The sequence below is a fragment of the Haemaphysalis longicornis genome, unplaced genomic scaffold (assembly GCF_048455015.1).
Source record: "Haemaphysalis longicornis isolate Haplotype H1 unplaced genomic scaffold, Haemaphysalis longicornis Haplotype H1 scaffold_9, whole genome shotgun sequence".
NCBI lineage: Eukaryota > Metazoa > Arthropoda > Arachnida > Ixodida > Ixodidae > Haemaphysalis > Haemaphysalis longicornis.
The window spans coordinates 107,818,643-107,840,254 of NW_027526460.1; the positions used below are offsets into that span (position 1 = coordinate 107,818,643).

At 44.6% G+C, this 21,612-nt stretch overlaps 1 long non-coding RNA gene across 1 annotated transcript in view; it reads left to right on the top strand.

Annotated features, from left to right (window-relative positions):
- The first annotated feature begins 14,102 nt into the window (after positions 1-14,102).
- LOC144153803 (uncharacterized) overlaps positions 14,103-21,612 on the top strand; it is a 57,419-nt gene continuing 49,909 nt past the window's right edge. Inside the window, exon 1 of the long non-coding RNA XR_013319384.1 lies at positions 14,103-14,284. This is a non-coding gene — a long non-coding RNA (uncharacterized LOC144153803). The remainder of the gene's footprint in view (positions 14,285-21,612) is intronic.

A 21,612-nucleotide genomic window follows, 5' to 3' on the forward strand; every position in this document is an offset into this window, starting at 1 on the left:
TGGGCCTCGAACTGGGATAGGGGCAGTCGTAACAACCTTTTTAGGCATGCGAAAGATGGAGGAGCGGGGCTAGCGAATTTATTTGTGCGACAACTAGTAAATAGATTTCTTTTTTTAGAGAAGTAAGTGACCCTTTTTTTCGTACAGTGTGTCAATTAATGCCAGGCAGGTTTCTCCCTGATTTGGTTATTACGACTGAATACATTAGGGGAGTATTTTTGAATATTTTAAAGGGACACTGAAGTGATTTGTCAACAATGCGGGATTACGAGCGCAAATTGTAGTCCGGAGTCCCTAGGCCCTGTTTCGACCACTCTGAGCGCGTTTACGCGAATTTATTTAGTAGAAAAATCAATTCGAAAATGCTGTCCTCCTCTCTGCACTCTCGCCCATTTTCTTTGGCGTTTTCGTGTGACGTCAGCAGGAGAGGAGCTGGCAATTGGCTGCGCTACTGCACGGCTCGCCGACCTTCCGCGACCGAGTCAGTCGACCCAACGTTTAGTCCGCCGGCCGCTGACGGGTCATGGCAATTCGCTCGATCAGTTGAAACTAAGCCACAACACGTTTGCGAATGGAAGAATGTGCCTTTCTTTACTTCGTTAGTTTGTACTCTGTATCTAGCTCCAAGTCAAGGTCGCTTCACACAAGCGCTGCACAAGCGCACATGTGACGCTTCGCTGACTGGTACGCCAGTAGGAAAATATAAGTCCTCTTGAAGGGGTAGAGGAGTCAGCGAAGTCAATATAGGTACTAAGGAAATAAAATCAACTGATATTTTTACCGTACAGCGTAAACTAGGGTGCGGGAAGCACTTTTTTACGCTGGGCGAACAAGCACAACGGTCAGCAGCACGACTACGCATCTGCGGACGCTTTTCCCTCTAAGAAATGCAATTGGTAGACGTGAGCTATTGTGGAAACTCGGGGGACGCTTACTGCACGAGCGCAATACAACAAATGGTCACCTAAGCTGCTTGAAATACTAAAACTAAATAAAAGTGTAAACTGGTTATACATTATATACCTTATATTTCTATTGGCCGCAGCACTCTCGCCCGTGGCCGTGTGGTTTGGACCGCTAGGTATATCAACGCAAGTGTTTTGCCCGTCACAAGTTCGAATCCCCGCGGATACAAGCTCTTTTTTTTTTTATAAGGTAACTTTTTTGTTTTTACCGGATGTTTTCTATACTGAGTTCACATTTTTTTGGGCCGCAACGTTCACTGCTCCACGAACTAGTCCGCAGAACTCGCGCAGCCTGGCACTGGCGCGCTAGCGAGTTCTCGTTGGCGTGCTGTTGCCATAAGCACCGACTGCTTGCAGGCAGTGGGCACAGGCCAGAATCAACAGACCCTTGGCCTGGTGCGAACACGCTTTTTACGATACAGGCATGAGTGAGGCAAGCTCCAAATATGGGGGAAAAGCGCATGCATTTTTGCGTCTGCGGGGACGCGGAGGGCGTTCATTCACTGCGTAGGCCTCGGCTAGTGAATGCTACGATTCCAAGCCGTCCTGTAAGGCTTATCTTATGCATTTTACAGCCGACAACATGGCAGAAGCGCGGTACTACGATTACTGTGATATTGAGAATGCTCATCCAACTATGCCATCGGATGTCAAACATGTTGTTTTACAGAACCGAAACCGAAACCGAAACTTGTTTGATTGCTAACCTTGGGCATCGTCCAATCACGGTGCCCCCTGCTCCCAACGTGACAGCTTAGTTGGTGCGGCCGCCGCAAACTGCGCATGGTAGTTTTTCTTCTTTCGCGCTTAGTAAAATAATTACCGATTTGTTAACCGGATAAACGATGAAAAGTGTGCTAATTTGAGCCAGTCTACGCAGTGCAAGCAAAAACGGGAGCTTGACAAATTCACTTCAGTGTCCCTTTAAGAAAGTTGTGGCAAGCGTGAAGTTTTTAAATGCAAGATTTCCAAAAGAGAATTTATGTATGGTTACGCGGAAGAAACTGCACCATGACATTGTCGATGTTGTGTTCCCTGTGCCCATGTACAGAGCCATGTACTGTGGAAGGCGCGGTAGCGATGTGCTTAAGATGGTTAAAAGAATGCAGATTCAACCAGGGGTCAAGTCCTTTGTGTATAGGTTACATACAGGAACATGATTAGTACGAACGTTTATGGAAGAAAGGGGATTATTTATACCGCGGGGGACCGATTGTTTAGTTGTAAGTCATCCGAGACGATAGATCATGTATTTTTGCATTGTTGGGGGGGGGGGTGGGCAGGAGTATATTTTTGGGATGTGCTACAGAGGACATTACCCAAATATTTTCCCCTAGATGCTCACGGTATACGTTTCCTTGCCATAGACAATGAGGATGGAGTTCCTTACGATTTAGTCATGGCACACGGTCCCCATAGTATATGGCGCTCACGTACAGCAAGGTTGTACACTGATATTGATGCGTCATGTGCAAGCGAGTATTTCAAAGAGAGCATTGCTCGATTTGTTGAAGTCATTAGGTTCCACTAGGAACTACCTGATTGGCTGCCCCAAATAGAGCAACTAATTGATATGAGAGCATTTTAAATAGACAAAGTCAGCCCTTTAGGGGCTGGCAACTCCACCTCTTGTATGTGTACATATTTTCAATGTTGATATGTTATATGCTGTAAATTGTCAAAGACAGGCAAAAAATACAAAGAAAGCCTGTGGCTGAGTGGTTTAGAGCGCTAGGTATGCTATTTTTGCAAGACGCAAGTTAGAATCCGCGAAAGTAAGTTTTTTTTTGTAAGTTGATTGTTTCATTTTCAGCCAATGTTTTCTATACTGAGATCACCATTTTTGGGCCGTAACGTTCACTGCTCTACGAGCGAGTTCACAGAACGCATGCAGACTGACACTGGCACGCTAGCGAGTTTTTGTTGGCTTGCTATTGCCATAAGGACCGAGTGCTTGCGGGCAGTGGGCACAGGCTAGAATCAGCAGGTCCTTGGCCTGGTGCAAAAAGCTTTTTTACGATACAGGCATGAGTGAGGCAAGCTCCAAATATGGTGGGAAAGCGCATGGCATTTGAGCGTCTGGGGTGACGTGGAGGGCGTTAGTCTACTTCGTAGGCCTCGGCTAGCGATTGCTGCGATTTCAAGCCTTCCTGGGAGGCTTATCTTAGGCATTTTACAGCCTAAAACACGGCAGGAACGCTGTATGACGAATATTGTGATAACAAGAATGCCCATCCAACGATGCCGTCGGATGTCAAGCATGTTGTTTTACAGAACCAAAACCGAAACTTGTTTGAATGCTAATGTTGTACATCGTTCAGTCATAGTGCACCTGTTCCCGACGTCACAGCCTTTAGTTGGTACGGCAGCCGCACACCGCGCATGGTAATTTTTCTTCTTTCGGGCTTTATAAAATAATTACCGACCTAATTTAACCTGATAAACGAAGAAAAGTGGGCTAATTTGAGCCAGTCTAACCAGTGAAAGCAAAAACAGGAGCTTGCAAATTCACGTCATTGTCTCTTTTGGGGTTTATAAAATATTTACAGACTTATCAATCGGATAAACAATGGAAAGCGTGCTAATTTGAGCCAGTCTACGTGGTGCAAGCAAAAACGGGAGCTTGACAAATTCACTTCAGTGTCGCTTTAAGGGACACTCGAGGGAATTTGTTAAGCTCCCGAGTTTGTCAAGCTTCCCACAAAAGTTTGCTTCGTAGCAAGACTGTGTGATCGGCTCCGAGGCAATCACCTCCATAAATTGGTCGAACGGCTGTGAAGTTCTGAAGGCAGTTATCATAGTTGCCATTGTCAATGCCAAGGCCGCTGTCGAAGGGCGTGATGAAGGTGTACCACGAGCGAGGCAGGAAACGTCAAAGTGGGAGACGAATCTAGAATGTCACATGGCGTTGAACAGATGGTTTAATGGTTGCTCCCCTCATTCTTTCAATCCCTTCACATGTGGTGCTTACTTAACGTTCCTCAGCTGTTCCCCTTATGAGAATACGTCACCCCATCACAAAATTAATATATCCGTGTGTTCAAGTGACGTAGCGTTTTCGACGAAAGACGATTTATTAGCTGTCATTTACTCTCAGTTTGAAGTGTAAGACCATAAATACACCAGTAAAAATTCATTGCCCGCAAAGTTTGATTTCATTTGAGCGTCTTATGACAACGAGTTCTCTTGAGGCAGTTCTCTCTCTGCTTTCTTTAAAGAGTGTGTTCACCGTTGAGAGCATTAGCCTTCCGCGAAAAGCAAGGTCTACAGTCCTTTTACAGTCCTTCGTGCTTATCTAGTTTCAACTTACTTTCTGCAACTTTCTTCAGTAGAACTTAAGCAGGCTCTCGCGAGAGGAAAACAACCACACTGCGTAGGTGCGTCCATGTTGGATCGAAAAGCCACCGGACCTTTGACTCGAAGTCTCGTTTAATCAAAAAAGCTGACAAGTACCTTGCCTTTTCCCAAAAGTATTCCTAGTACACCGGGCAATATTTGTTATCCAGAACTACCTCATTTAAATAAAATAAGGAAGGACACAGGAAGGACAAAGAAATGTTTTAAACGCGCTTGGACTGTTCCATCAAAATTGCGAAAGAAGTACAAATCTACTGTCCTTGTTTCACATTAATCTATGTTAACCACCTCACTACTAACCGATCATTTATGCAGACAGACTTCCCTTAACTGGCGAAGTCAAACCAGTCTCGTTTCACAAAGGTATGGCGGTACCAGTATTCGCGTCTTTCTGCAAACCAATCACCCAATGTGACTGGGAGCAATAAATTGCCTGACGTGCACTGCAAATTCTGTACACCGCAGATCACGCACGCAAAATACCAGCCCATATTAACTCCTCCATTGCGGAAAGCGGTCGACGTCCTTGTCATCGTCACCACCCTCCTCGACACAAAGATGGCAAAAGAAGCTAGGTGTAGTAAAAGAGTAGGGCGCTAAACAAAGATTAAGGTACACCCATTCAGGCTTTCATTTATCATTCATTCACTTATGTATTTATCAATGCCCCATTCATTTACTGCAGAAATAAATCAAGTAGATATAAAAGTTCTGCTATCTGGGTGCAAACGATGGTAACTTTTGTCACTCTCTCGTGAACGCTGAAACGGTAACCAGAATTTCATGTGGTTGATGACGACGACGATTGAGAGCTTCATGGTGCAAGCCGACAAATAAAACGAGGTCATCACGAGATGCTATAACGCTACGACATGTTGTGGGATCTTTGATAAAATTACTTCTAAATTCTATTTTCGACGAAGATGACAGAATTAACATAATGAATCATGTGGTCGAAAAGGCTTGCGATGCAGTTTTCATCTTGCTGGAGGTGATAACACCATGTGAGAAAATGATATGTATGATACCTATTTTAACTTATGTATGCGCAAGGTAAATAAGTTCTATGAAAACATCGCACAATATGATACAAAGAAGCGAAAGGTGATGTAGTGTGTGTAAACTTCTTAAAGTGGTGCTTTCTCTGTATGTTACACATATCACATGTATGTTACACATGTTATGTTATGTTACACATATCAGATGTATGTTACACTGTATGTTACACATATCACATATCATATGAGCGCCTGTTAAAAATATGAATGCCCGTATGGTGGCGGTGGAACTTGTATGCGTCTGTCTACAGAAATAAATGCTTAAAGTGTTCGCAGCCAAATCCATACCTGTATAAATCAATATCTACATATCTACGAGGCTTTTCTATATTACATTTTTTGACATAACATTTACTGTGCCTACCTTTCACCCACTGTTTCTACCCGTGTTCAGAGAAATTCTTCTATATACAATGCTAGAGGTCCTCATGTGGTTCTTTGTTCACCTATATGTTACATCGAAGAGCGTTGCTTCGTGCCCAGCATCCCACGGTGAATAGGAACTGAGCATACCGTAGCAGGAGCTTCCTGCTGCACCTCGAATACCCAGCGTTACGTATCACTAAGTTTGACTTGTGTTAGTCTTTAGGGACTAAATTTGGTAATAACCCTGAATACGTAATAATATATACGCGAGGTTTGAAATTTTTGAAGAGCGTGGTTAAAATCTACCAGAACACCATACGTCTCTGCGCGCTGTAGGGTTTAATGCCGCCAATCGGCACGTTTAGGAAAAGGTAAACATTGTACTCAACCTTCTGGAAGCTGCAGATACCGGTTTACGTCATAAAACTTGAAAGCGTGATGTTAGCTATAAGTTCCGATGCTATGCCACATTCGGGACCATTTCTGTTGTTAAACTAGCAAATGTAATGAACTATATTCCTCGCCTCTCCAGACCCACACCACTACAATCCCCAACTTTGATGCCGCCCAATGTCGTTCGCTGTGCAGCTCTGTGGAGGATCTGCGACGGTCAAACACCTAGTGGGTGGCTCCGAAAAAAAATTACCGCAGACCGCCCTACTTACAGTAAATCCCGCTTATATAGAACACGGATATATCGAATTATTTTTTATATCGCACCCTTGTATAATTCCGGTAAAAACGACATGCCTTTAAAACATTTTACATCGAACGCGATTTTGCTCACCATATAGATTTCGCTCACCATTTTGCTCACCATATAGTCTCGGCCGCGCGGGATTTTTCGCTATCCTTCGGCATGCGGCAGGCTTTCCCGCAATACATCGGCGCACCGCGGTGGTGTGGGTATCGCTTGCGACTCCCGCGCGAGCTCGGGCGCGTCCAAACCGGCCGTGACAGAATGGATCAGCTCCACGCATGCATGCAGTTGCAGCCGGAAGCGACACATTGGGCGCTGCGGGCTGCGGTGTCACCGAACTTCAAGTCCGCACCACTCGCTACCCGCACTTACTCGGTTCGCCGGGTTTGCCGTTATTCGCTTGTATCCATGCTTGTCTCCCCTCTGTCGAAGACGCCGAGGACTCCGTACCGCATCCGAGCATGAGCGAAGCCGTCGCTGCCGTGGCCCTGCTAGGCGATGCTGCAGTGCCATTGAGGACAGCGGTGATGTGCTTGTCGACTGTTTAAATACCGTAGAGCAAGCAGTTACCAGCAACGCGTTGCGCTTCAAGAAGCAGACTACACTCACGCAGTTCTTTTGCCCCAATAAATGATTATTTTCTTTCCGAAAAAGTGTCGTGTCAATAGCGAACTGCGGGGTGGTAAGAGCTCAGCGTTAGCTCGTGACTCCGCCGGCAAGATTGCTCTCATGTAAGTTTTTGTTGCTTGAATTTCTGTATCCAATTTTTGCTATATCGAACTATTTTACAATCCTCGCGCTGCTCGATATAAGCGGGCTTTACTGTACCCCAATTTTTTCACGAAGCTTTGAGAGGGAGAATGGGCCAGCTCTGGTCCCGAAGTTGAGCTGTGCTTAATCGCAAGGGCTGTAGACAGGCCCAAGCTCAATTCATCCAGGAGTGAGGTTGCCTCTCCAAAGCCTCTCTCGATGTCAGTTAAATATATTCTCGCCCTCTCTGTTCCTTGCTTGATATTCGTTGCTTTGAAGTGTGGGCACGTGAGCCCCTACGTGCCCTGCGGCTTGCGCGTGTGGGTGACTAAATAGCATACGCGCAGCGAACACTGGGGACGAAGTGCGCGGCAAGCCATGAAACACAGACTTGCCCAAATGAACCTGGTGGCACATAAAAGCAGCTGTCGTGCGAGCCGACGGGTGGCCGCGGACGTGGGGAACGCGAGAGCAGCTGTGGCCACGGGCGGCAGAAGGGAGAGTCAGATGGCGTCCTTCGGGCGGTCAGTCACAACCATGACGCCTGGACAGCGAGGAGCAACCAGCATCGATGGTGGACGCTCATCACCGGACCGATACCCATGGGAATGAAGACACAGTCGTGAGTGAGCAGCACTAAGCGGTACTTGTAGAACAAGCAACGCTTTGTTGGCCGCAATGGTTAATGGGTGCGTCGCTTGCATTACGCGCGCATCAATGGTTGTAAACTTGTTTTTATTGCGCCTTTCGTCTTTGTTTCCCTGGAATAAAACTGTGATTTGTTTTCATGTCCGTCAGCGTTACTTACTCGGGCGGTTCCGGGCTCACGAACCCTTCACGCAAGGAGGAGGTTTCTTCGGAAGAATGAATGCATAAAAATGGCTCTGGCTTAGCTTAGCTAACCTTTGAAGGGCAAAGCGAAAGCTTGGGTTCGCCTGGGTATGTCTTGGTTTCACATGGTTAACCTTTAATTTAGCTGAAATTATTATACCAATGCCCCAAAGCCTGTCTTTGTCTACGGTTATGGTCCTGCTTGAGGCGCTTTGCGAGCCGAATGGCTCACTCTTCCGCAGTCTGCAACGGTAGCTTCGCGCGTTTGGCATTGCGGAGTCTCTCCAGTGAAGAAGCTCGCCGGGAAATATCCGCCGGGCGGTCATACACCACTTGCCGGCGACGGCTCAAAGGCTCCCGCACCCGCGCAACACTCAAAGAGGACGGCTGGTTTCCCTCTCCTCCATGGCCAACCTCGCATGCACGCGGCGAGTCATGAGGTCAAGCGACGACGTGGCTTGGGAGAGCGTATGGGCCGAACCTGCAGAGGCGGCGCTTCGGCGGCGGCTATGGAACACCGCCGTCGGCGGAGCTCCCACGGCGAGCCACGTGACGCGTTGCCAATAATACGGTGCAGCTATGTTCAAATGAAGTTCAAGTTCCCCGCAACGGCGAAACGGCTAGACAAGATTAGTATAGCTTTGCTTTAAAACAAGGCAGACTAACCAATCATGACCAAATCACAAAATTGCTTCACGCCGACGAGACAAGGAGCCATTTTTTAGGGGCGTAATTAAGCCCCATGGGGGTAACATCAATCAACTCTCCCCAACGTGGCGCATCGTTTCGTTAAACTTGCACACGTTAAAGCTTGATACTATAGTCGGGTACAAGTTGAGAACAGCACCAGCCCACTCTGCGGAAATGCTGGACCCGTGGCGCCAGTGCGCGTTAGTTTTAAAGGGACACTGAAGTGAATTTGTCGAGCTCCCGTTTTTGCTTGCACTGCGTAGACAGGCTCAAATTAGCACACTTTTCATCGTTTATCCGGTTGACAAATCGGTAATTATTTTACAAAGCGCGAAAGAAGAAAAAAAATTCCCTCGCACTTCCCCGAGTGGGAGAGTGTGTAAGTGCGAATGCACGAGTGGAATTTGCGCGGGTCGGTAATGTTCGCGAAAGAGAGATCACACACACACACACACAACTACAATGAAAGAAAGATGCATTTATTCACAGACACCTATTTGTGTTGTCCTTGTACTTAGAGCGGATCTCAGCTTTGAAATTTCGTGTCAGTACTCCTTTAAGCGGGTGCATTAGCCCTTCTCACGCCCGATTCCTGGCCAATCCCCCACGTCGGTATGTGCCAAGTAAGTGGGAATGCACGGGTGATGCGAAAGAATTCTTCTTGGCCAATCGCCCTAAGTGGGTATGTGGTGCGGATGGACGGACGGCGGTGGACGCGTGATTCAGGGTCGCTTAAGAAGTGCATTCGCACTTAAAAATTTTCCCCGCATTTCCCCGAGGGGAAGAATGTGAATGTGCACGAGTTGAATTTGCGCGGTTCGGTAATGTTCGCGAAAGAGAGATCACACACACACACACAACTACAAAGAAAGAAAGATACATTTATTCACAGACACCTATTTGTGTTGTCGTTGTACTTGATTGCTAGAGCGGATCTCAGCTTTGAAATTTCGTGTCAGTACTCCTTTAAGCGGGTGCATTAGCCCTTCTCACGCCCGATTCTTGGCCAATCCCCCACGTGGGTATGTGCCATGTCAGCGGCCAGGCAGCGCGCGCCCATCTCCCCCCGTTGCCAAGGAAGACGAGAAGATTCCTGGCCAATCCCCCACGTGGGTATGTGCCATGTCAGCGGCCAGGCAGCGCGCGCCCATCTCCCCCCGTTGCCAAGGAAGACGAGGAGCGCGCGCACCCGCAGCTGTTGCTATGCGGACGGCGGCGGACGCTTCAGGCTCGCTTAAGAAGTGCATTCGCACTTAAAACTGCCATGCGCGGTTTGTGGCGGCCGCACCAACTAAGCGGTGACGTTGGGAGGAGGGGGCACCGTGATTGGATGATGCCCAAGGCTAGCAATCAAACAAGTTTCGGTTTCGGTTTCGGTTATGTAAAACAACATGTTTGACATCCGATGGCGTCGATGGATGGGCATTCTCAATATCCCAGTAATCGTAGTACCGCGCTTCTGCCGTTGGCGGCTGTAAAATACATAAGATAAGCCTCCCAGGACGGCTTGGAATCGTAGCATTCACTAGCTGAGGCCTACGCAGTGCATGAACGCCCTCCGCGTCCCCGCAGATGCTCAAATACATGCGCTTTTCCCCCATATTTGGAGCTTTCATCCCTCATGCCTGTATCGTAAAAAGCGTGTTCGCACCAGGCCAAGGGTCTGTTGATTCTGGCCTGTGCCCGCTGCCCGCAAGCAGTCGGTGCTTATGGCAAGAGCACGCCAACGAGAACTCGCTAGCACGCCAGTGCCAGCCTGCGCGAGTTCTGTGGACTAGTTTGTGGAGCAATGAACGTTGCAGCCCAAAAAAAGATGAACTCAGTATAGAAAATATCGGTGAAAAACGAAAAAGTTAATTTATAAAAAAAAAGCATGTACCCGTGAAGATTCGAACTTGCGACTTGCAAAACACTTGCGATGACATACCTAGCACTCTAGACCACTAGGCCACGCGCGGAGGCTAACGGACGGTCGAAATATAAAGTATATAATGTATAACTACTTTACACTGTTATTTAGTCTTAGTATTTCAAACAGCTTAGGTGACTATTTCTTGTATTGCGCTCGTACAGTAAGCGTCCCCCGAGTTTCCACAATAGCTCACGTCTAGGAATTGCATTTCGCAGACGGAAAAGCGTTCGCAGATGCGTAGTCGTGCTGCTGACCGCTGTGCTTGTTCGCCCAGCGCAAAAAAAGTGCTTCCCGCACCCTAGGTATACGCTGTACGGTAAAAATATCAGTTGATTTTATTTCCTTAGTACCTATATTGACTTCGCTGACTCTTCTCCCCCTTCAAGAGGCCTTATATTTTCCTACTGGCGCACCCGTCAGCGAAGCGTCGCATGTGCGCTTGTGCAGCGCTTGTGTGAAGCGACCTTGACTTGGAGCTAGATAGCGTACAAACTAACGAAGTAAATAAAGGCACATTATTCCATTCCCAAACGTGTTGTGGCTTAGTTTCAACTGATCGAGCGAATTGCGACGACCCGTCGGCGGCCGGCGGACTAAACGTTGGGCCGACTGACTCGGTCGCAGAAGGTCGGCGAGCCGTGCAGTAGCGCAGCCAATTGCCAGCTCCTCTCCTGCTGACGTCACACGAAAACGCCACAGATAATGGGCGAGCGTAAAGAGAGGAGGACAGCATTTTCGAATGGATTTTTCTAATAAATAAATTTGCGTAAACGTGCTCAGAGTGGTCGAAATAGGGCCTAGGGACTCCGGACTACAATTTGCGCTCGTAATCCCGCATTGTTTACAAATCACTTCAGTGTCCCTTTAAAAGAGGATTTTGGTAAATGCGTGACATCATCTTGTTCTCTCGCCGAGTTTGTTTGTCGTCGCTGCAGTAATTTATAGGCAGATTGAGTGAGAGAAGTCGTCTAAACGACTAGTGTCTGGTGTGGTTATTGTGTGCGTGCACTGGCGGTGATTCATATTGGTTTATCTCGCGTACATCATTGTAGAACTGAACGATTGTCCACACTTCACCCCACCGGTTTATGGACGGCGCGAGATGTTGTAGTACGCAAACGAGTAAACAAATATTTTTAGTATAACCCGTACAACAGCGGGTACGTTATTAATTTGCATAAGAATCACCATGTGATGAAGGCCGATAGAGTTATACGTACGTGATGTAATCGTGCTGAAGCTTTTTCTTCGCGAGGAACGCTACATTATGCACGTTCGACTACAGCAAGGAAAATAATCTTCGGTTATGCGGATGTGTAATAACAATGGTATCAAGCACTCATGTGTTTAGTAATGTGTGCACAAAAGCCTCGCCCGTGGAAGTCCACATAGATACCCCGTTGTGTGTACGAAGAAAACCTATAACGGAATTGCTCCTTTGATATAACCGTCAAAAATAAGTTGGCTTCTGCGGCGTTATTAAACGTCAGTTTGCTTTACTTTCTATTCCTAGTTATTGATCCTCACATGTGCATTGCCTAAGCACTGCGTTCATTTCTACGAATGTCCTTAATACCGCGCTGTTACTCGTGTTTTTTTACGCAGTTTTCGCAAGTAAGCTTACAGTTCACAGGAAACGCTAGCAAAGTGTCTCCACGTAAAAGCCGTGCTTCACAGCGCTATACTTTTGGGGGAAAAGCGCTTTCAGGCTTAGATTTGGGCATCTCTCGACGCAAATAAAAACTATGTAACGCAAAATTGAATAAAACTGAATTTGCTAATGAATGAATGAAATAAATAAATTCTGATCGAGTCTACGCGGGCGTTTCCGACAGTATGGTAATTTCTCAATTTCTGTAATGCTCTTGCCTAGCTGCCATGGCAGTTGTGATTCTGAGAACACCAATATATATTATAACAGGCTATTTCACTTTTTTGAGGTCGTTATGCGGCATAACCTAATTACGGCCTCCTTGAGTATTATTTTCAATGCTGGAGAAAATGCCTGTACAGGGAAATGTTTTTTGTGGCGTCATAGTTACAGCTCACCTTTTTATTCCCACTGTTTGAATTTTCGTCGGCTGGGGAACGCTCAAAGAAATGGTATTCCGAATACCAAACGAGTTTGCTTTTCTCTTGATTATACGTTTCAGTGAATTATTCCCACTTAATACGGTTGAGAACCGCCACTTATTCCCTTTGTCTTATTCCTTATTCTCTTCTGTGAGAAAATTTTGTGAATAGAAAGAGGTAGTTGCTTCTATGCACATTCAATTGCCAAAACAAGGGCTGATGCAGCCGGTCTGAAGCTTGAGGTAGCAATGCACAGATATGTAAAGGTTAGAGAATCCATAAACATTAGCAGGCATATCCACCATCCTCACTCTTTGTAGAGCCACGAGTGTGAGTGTTTCACTCTTGCAGAGTGATTCACCAGTCTTTCACTCCTTGTAGAGCCCCGAGTGTGAATTCAAGTGACGTCACAGGGGAAATTGTTGTGGGGGATGTTTAAAGCTTCAAACATTTTTTTGAGGCTCATAAACCAAGGTGTCTTTCCTTTTTACACACTCTAAGCAGGTACCCTGCACAGTTTGTGGGCAGTGCCCTTAATTAGTTATGGTCTTCGACGGCATGCATAGTCGGTTTTAAACTTTCGACACGAGTAAAATGGATTTCAGCTGTTCTGTCACAGGCAATAAATGCTGTCGACACATTTTTAAACTTACAATAGTGATGAACAACGCTAATCGAGGGTAGAAAGGTCTCTGGGGGGGGGCTATTAAATAAAACTACAACAATGAACCATAGGTTTGGTTTGGTGCAATATGTATCCAACTGGAAACTAGTGGTTTAACATAAATCTGTACCACGTTATTTCGCTTGACCTACTGTTGTTTAGAAACATCAAAAACAGTTTACAAACAAAAACAAGACCTTTAATCTGATATTCAAATTTTGTTTTCGAGATGGTATTGCATAAAACAACAGATCAAACGCTTTGTTTCTAGACGGCGCCTTCTTTCGGTTTGTAGTGCATACAACATACAATAGTTTAATGACAAGGAGAAAGAACAACGCTCTGTTCCAAAAACAATTGGAACAATTGTGGTGCAATCTTGTATAAAAAAACTCCTCAATTCCCTAGACGAAACCAGGAGTAGCTAAAATAAAAAAAGCAACTTCACATGGTGCACTTCAATGCATGCCGTCATACTGTCGTATTATAACTCATATTGTGTAGAAAACAGAGCTCTCAACTACTAATTTGGCATATACGAATACTGACGAAATCGTACGAGAGAGAAACGACGCAGACAAATACATGGATGACTCAAAGTTCTATAAGCCAACTGTTGTAAAACAATGTAAAGACAATGTTATGCGGGACATGTGTTGACAATATGCATGCTGTCCGAGATATCAACAACAAGGAACTGTCAACGTTTATATTCCTATGATTCTGGAACGTTCAACACTTTGTATGCTGCCATTTTATGGCGAATTGAATATAGTAGGTAAATTCTGACCCACGGTCGTCGTTTGCATAATTTCTGTTGTCTCTTGCGCACTGCCATGCACGAGTCCAATGGACCGTCGAGAATCTACAGGAATATGTTGGTTTCAGAATATCCGCGAGAAACCTTGCATGCGTAGGGTAAGTATGGTTACCTGACAGTTTTCCTAAGCATGATTTAACGAATCAAGAAATTCCGCATTAATAGGGTGAAATCCGGCAGTTCTACTGCGCAGTTAGTTTTAAATGTTTTTTTAATAAAAGCCTACTTCGGCGCCTTTTAAAGCAAATGATGACTAGGGAAAAAAAAGCTTCTAATCATTGGTTTAAAAAGTTACATTTGGCAAGGCCACGCAAGATTGAGGCCGTTAAAACTCGCAATTGCTTCATTGACTTCTTAGTAGCAATTGGTGTCATTTCTACTAAGTCTTCAAAACGCGAATTCATGCCGTCACTTCCAAGAGTACTTTGGTGCCGGGTGCACACAAAATATTAGCAACATTTCCAAATTCGTGGTACACTAGCCTTTACTCCAAAATTGCTTCTACTCGGAAGCGTTAAAGAAATAAAAGTTGACAACGTTTGTGTCCTAGCGTCTCCGTTAAGCTACTAAAGGTTTTTTCTTTCGAATACTCTTGGTATACGAAGCTTACGCGTTTGATATGCACATGCAAGGGAGTGGACCACTGTTGGTGGAACAGAATACTACATACAATTTAACGAGACGTTTACCCGTTAGAGAGACGCCTCGTTGCCAAATATGATGACATTATATTTAGGATCCTTTCGACAGATTCTGATGCCAACTCTTGTTTTCCGCCTTGTGTTATTCGAGGAGCGTGTGGTGCTTTGCTCGGCAGCGTGACTTTGGCACGTAGTGGTTTATATAGTTAGCATATAAGTGTACCACTGTATTTACACATCATTATCATCATCATCACCACCATGATCGGGTCCACTGCAGGACGAATGCCTTTTGCATTGCCCTCCATCCGTCCTGACATGTGCTGCTCCGGTACACAGTTTACCCCCGAAGTTCCGTATTTCATCCCTGCATTGTTTTATTGGTCTTTTAGTTCTATACCAATCTCTTGGTATCTACCCTGTTACCGTAATTGTCCACCGGTGTCCGTTTGTCTCACTACATGGTCAGCCCAAGTCCATTTCTCTTTAACATGAACGTGTTTTATTTTTGGATACACAAACATTTTACTCACGTCATATCCCTCACGCAAGTGACGCCAGTGCAACGAAGAAAGCGGCCTGTAAAAGGTGCACCCTGCACACAGGGTCCTCTTGCGCGGAAGCAACCTTTATTACTAAATAGTAGGTAACACTTAGGGTTTTTTATTCCCGGATACACGGAGATTTCGGTGGCACCATGTCCGTCACGGAAGGGACGCCAGTACAACAAAGCAAGCGGCCTGTAAAGGGTGCACCCCTGCACACAGGGTCTTCTTGCGGGGAAGCAACTTTTAGTACTTTAGAGTACGTTATGCTTAGGGTCGTCCGTTTCCGGGTTTTGTATTTTAACACGAAAGTGTTTTATGCGGAATACACAAGATTTCACTGACGTCATATCCGTCACGGAAATGGCGCCAGTACACCTTTGCCGAAGCAACCGGCCAGCATGACGTCGCTCGTCGAGCACAACCGCAAGGCAGTCGCGACCCGCAAATTATGCTCAGCTGAAGATTTCTATGCACATTTCACTTTCGTGTTTTACTGATTCCTATGATAGAGGAATCAACCACAGTTTTTTTTATCTATTTGAACTATGATATCGTCAACTGCAGTTTGTTCGCTGATCCAGGCAGCTCGTTTCTTTTCCTTGAGTCTCATTCCTCCCATAATTATTTCCATGGCCGGTTCAACCGACCTAGGTTCGCTTTCTACGTGTTTAGGGCACCAAGTTTCAGCTTCGTGTGTCATCACCACCCGCCGCGGTGGCTCAGTGGCTAAGGCGTTGCGCTGCTGAGCATGAGGTCGCGGGTTCGTTTCCCGGCCGCGGCGGCCGCTTTTATAATGTAGGAGAAAAACAAAAACGCCCGTGTGTACGAGATTTCGGCGCACGTTAAAGATCCCCAGGTGGTCAAATTAACCCGGAGCCCTACACTACGGCGTGCCTCATCGCCTGTGTTGCGTCGGCGCGTTAAACCCAACAATCAATCAATCAATGTCATCCCCGGCAGCATAAAATGGCTGGAGATTTTTCTTTTGAGTGAGAGAGGTAGCTTACTTTTAATTATTTTGAAGTGGTTGCGGAGTGCCCCCCAGCCCATACCTATTCTGCGCCGGATTTCTCTCTCGTGGTTGGCGTCAGCACTAACCAGCTGCCCGAGGTAGTTATATTATTTTACTTCTTCTAGCGTTTCGTTTCCTAATCTGAGGAAGACGTTCTTAGCGTGCTTATTTCTCGTGACTTTAGATTTATTTATATTTATTTTTAGCCCAAAGCGGTGCTTTCTGATTGTACTTCTAGAAGTATTGTTTGGATGTTTTCTGCTGTGGCCCTCAGCGCGACTATCTAATCCGCAAACATCGAATGGATGAAATATTGCCCGTTTTTCCTTAATCCTACGCTTTCCTAGTCAAGCTTTCCAAATACCTCCTCGAGACATGCTGTGAATAGTTTCGAATGGATAGCATCTCCCTTTCTTACTCCATTCGGATCAAAATTTTATCGCTTTGCTTGTGGAGGATTATCCTACCCCTTCATTACCTTATATATGTCTTCTGGAAGTCTAAAGTAGGTTTTGTCTATTCCCTGGTCTATTAGTGCTTCTAAAACGGCTTGCGTGAGTACGGAATCAAGCGGTTTCTCGTAATCTATACAAGCGATTTAAAGGGTTTTAGTGTGTTCTGCGGACTTTTTATTTCACTTGGTTGGCAATGTGGATCTCACCTATGGTTAAGTACGCTTTCCTAAATCCGGCCAGCTCTCGGTGTTGATGGTAATGGAAGCTGCCACCTGTGCGGCTAACTGTAACATTGGTGAAAAGCTCGTAAACAAGTTAGAGTAAGCTGATGGGTACGTAATTGTTGATGTCCTTGGGATCTCACGTTGCCAGGTAACTAATACAGAGCCCAAAAACCTCCGCGTAAATTTTGTATGAAGTAAAGAAGAGATTGAAAGCCAGTGGAACCGCCAATGAATACCCAATTAGCCCTGACACTGTGCCGTCAACATGAGTGCACTAACTACGTGGTGATGCAAAAATATGGCGTTCTCACAATGTGTATTAAACACAAAACTATATAGTATCAAAAAAGGTCGTTAGAAAAATTCACTTCACCTTCCATTTAAAGCAAAAGCAGCACATTCGACGTGTTAATAGAGGTTGATGGTAGAGCTCTTCCAAGCATAATGATGATGTTTGAATGTTATGGGAGCAAGGCCAATTAGGTCAAAGAGCGCCAAGAAAGTGTTTTGATAAATAGGTGACTACTAAAAATCGAACACGAATAAAATAAATTATAGATGCTGAGGATGGCTAATGTACAGGGCCACGATGAAGACCAAGAGAGGTTAAAAGATAAATAAGGTGGCTGGTGTATACTACCAGGGGTAAAACTATGGGATCTTGGAGATCCAGTGCGCAGGCGCGAGTGTGTTACAGGTGTGCGGCGTATCCGTAACCTAGCTAATGTAACTTCGATGTGTCTGTTGTGCGAATCGGTAGTGCATTGTCTTAAGTGTGCTTTTATTACGTGCAGCTGTCTGCCTTAGCCTAGCACCCAACAAACAGTCACCTCAAGGTTTGAAGAATAGGCTAATATAACCACTTTGAAAACAAGAGAGGATTTTTTGTGGTTTTTGGAGGATTTTTTGGATGACAATCTACGGACGATACTCACCGCATCTGTATAAATGATGGACTTAGGAATATGATTTTTAATTATGTGGCTTAAAACAAGAAAAACGCCATGGGCTTGTGCTTCGGCCGTAAAAATAGTTTTTTACTTTCATGGATCTACCTGCTTTAAAATTGGGTCCGTGCGTAGCACAAGACACCACAGTGAAAGTTTTTGATGCATCACTGAAAAACTCTGCAGCCCTATATATATATATATATGTATGTATATATATATATATATATATATATATATATATATATATATATATATATATATATATATATATATATATATATATATATATATATATATATATATATATATAGTATAAGTAAAGAGTCGGATACACAGCAAGAACAATAACAAACAATGTTTACTTACGTAGCGGCAACGGGACTTGCCTTCATCAGAGTAAAGTTACATGATTTTGCTGCCGCAAACATTTTGGACACATTTCTTATATAGGTTTGCATAAAACTGTGAGAAAGAGCGGAAAATGTTTCGGAAATGGGGAGTGTGCATACAGTCAGGCTACGCCTATGTTACAACACCAACAAACAAACAAGAAAAATAAAAAGGGGGGGGGGGGGCGAGAGAGAGAAAAAGGGGTCGTGTTAACAATGCAGCGTTCAAGGTTGCACCATGACGGGTCAACGTATGCCGCGCGGGCTGCAAGTTCAGACAACGGGGGAAACTGGACAACCGCGGTTTGAAAAGAAAGGGAAGAGTATACACTGAGGTATTCAGTGACTGCTGAGACTGGTTCGGGGGGAAGCGAAGATGGGTGTGCCCCCCGCGGGTCAAGAGAATAGATAGGGGGCACAAAAGAGCATTTCACAGAAGCTAGCAATTGAACAGGAAATAGGTAGGGTCACAAAAGGTTAAACATGAATAGATCACAAAGAGTTAAACATTCTTAAGTGATGGTGGGAACGAGGCCTCCCTCCCCAGGACAAATGGCATTGTTGAGCCGCATTAGGCTAATAAAGCTGCTGTATTAGGAGAGTTTCTGCGAATTCTGATGGCAAACTCGAGGGTAGGAATAATGAACATAGTTATAAAAATTATGAAGCCACTAATTTTAATCGAGGGATAAGCACGTTAGTTTTCCGTAACTTTCATTAATTCCAAGCGTGGCTGACCCAAACTTATAAATGAGATAAGATTCCCGAACCTCGCGGTCGTGGTGCGTTTTGAAGGCGGATTCTAAAATCGTTGCTTTAAGATGTTCAAATGCATGCCCGGGACTGTTCACGTGTCTTGACAGGGGCAAATAAGGGCAGCTTTTTGCATGAGAGCGGTGATTATTGAACCGTATTCGGAAGGGCGTTTCAGTTTGGCCGATATATTGTTGCCTGCAAACAGTGCACTCTAGAAGATATACGACATTAGCGGAGTCACAGTTAAAGTTACCTTTTATATTTACGTAGTAGTCTGAAGCCGTGCTGGTGGCGCGCTGTGTAGTGGTCATGTGTGGGCATACTTTACATCGGGGTTTATTGCAGGGCATGCAGCCAGTAGTTGCCGGTCGGTTGATACGAGAGTTAGTAAGAAAGTCACCTAAATTCTTACTACGCCGGTAGACAACGCGTGGTGGTTCGGGGAGTATGCTTTTTAAGCGGTCACTTTGCATTAGCATATTGTGATGTTTTTTTAGCACGGTTGACACTCTTGGAGCGGAGGATGAGTGGGTTTTCGGGTTCCCGTTCGGGGCTTTTTTCTTACAGATTTCGTTACGGTCTAATTGGTTGGCTCGCACAATAGCGTCGTCGATAACTTTTTCCGGGTATTTTTTTATTCAGGAGGGCGGTCTTGAGTTCTCGACAGTTTGAGTCAAAGTCGGCTTGGTTTGAGCAAATTCTCCTAAATCGGTGGGCTTGGCTGTAAGGTATTGCTGTCTTGCAGTGTCTGACATGGCTACTTCGGAAGTGCAAATACTATTTCTTATACTATTTCTATTTACTTATTTCTAAATACTTATACTATTTCTGCGCGCTTTGTGAGTTTATCTTTCTCTAGATTTATATATATATATATATATATATATATATATACACATATATATATATATATATATATATATATATATATATATATATATATATATAACACAGAAATAAGGGTTGGCAGTCGAGAAAACCTCGGAAAGCAAAGGGGAGGATGTGGTAGATCATTGAAACAGATTAAGAATCTGTTTCTTAATCTGTTTCAATGATCTACCACATCCTCCCCTTTGCTTTCCGAGGTTTTCTCGACTGCCAACCCTTATTTCTGTGTTATTTTCAACGAGCCCCTCATTTCCTATTCTGATTCGCTATATATATATATATATATATATATATATGTATATATATATATATATATATATATATATATATATATATATATATATATATATATATATATATATATATATATATATATATATATAAGCTGCAGATACATGAAATAATCGAAAATCCCAGCTTTTGGCATCCTGTTTTTACTGAATTGAGGGAAAGACAAGTCACATGATACAGGGCGAAGGTGCCATGGTGCTAAAAGAGCAGTGTGACATGATTTAAATGTGCCCAAAAAGGAGACCTTATGAGTAGTCACCTCATCCCTCATTCTCTGCCAGAAAGGAATCGAAATTGGCGGGTGGTTTAAAGAGAGTTGAGTTGTGGATGTATCATTAAAAACTGGTATAAAGGGATGTCATCCATTCATAAGATTTTAGAGGCATATAGAAGGTCAACATAAGTTTGCCGGTGAGCTAAGCACCTACTGTTGCAGACTGCATAAAGACTCTGAAGAGCACTAGCACAGAATGCGTCACAAGAGAGGCGAAGCCCCAAGGGCAGCACTGGGTCGAGCATTTTAAGCACGGTTTTCATGGCTACCCATACACAGCACTTATGTAGACCAACCCAGACATTAACACCGCGGACTAAAGGCGAAGCAGGAGTTGTTTGTCTGCACGGTAGGATTGGCAAGATAGAACTTTTAGAATATTCATTGTTTTTAGGCATTTTTGTTGGAAGCGTTTGATGTGAGGGGCGAATGTTAGTTTTTCATCAAACACCAAGACCAAAAACTTGTGTTCCCTTTTTACAGGAATTGCGTCACCATTGAGTTTTATGTCAGGATCGGGCCGGATACCGCGCCTTTTTGAAATACAACACAGGTACGTTTTGCGGGATTAAGTTTGAAACAATTTCCTTCTTCCAAGCGAGAAAGCTTGTTTACCACAAGCTGGACCTGACGTTCACATATGGAGATGTTACATAATTTAAATTTATTTGTACATCATCTACATAAACCTGCCAAGACAAAGAGGGTGGCAGTGCCTTTCGGAGTGAGTACATGTTAATAATAAACAATGTGCAGCTCAAAACACCACATTACCCTGCACGTGAACGTTTGACAGTGCCGACCCAACTCAAACTCGGAATGTTCGCGTAGACATGTAACTAGAAAGTGGGTTCAGCATATTACCGAAAATACCAAAGAGTTTGTCCCTAAGAATGCCGTAGCGCAATGTGGTATCATATGCCTTTTCAATATAAAAAATACCGTCATGCAGTATTGCTTATGTACGTATCCTTAATGTGGGATTCTAAAGAAACTAG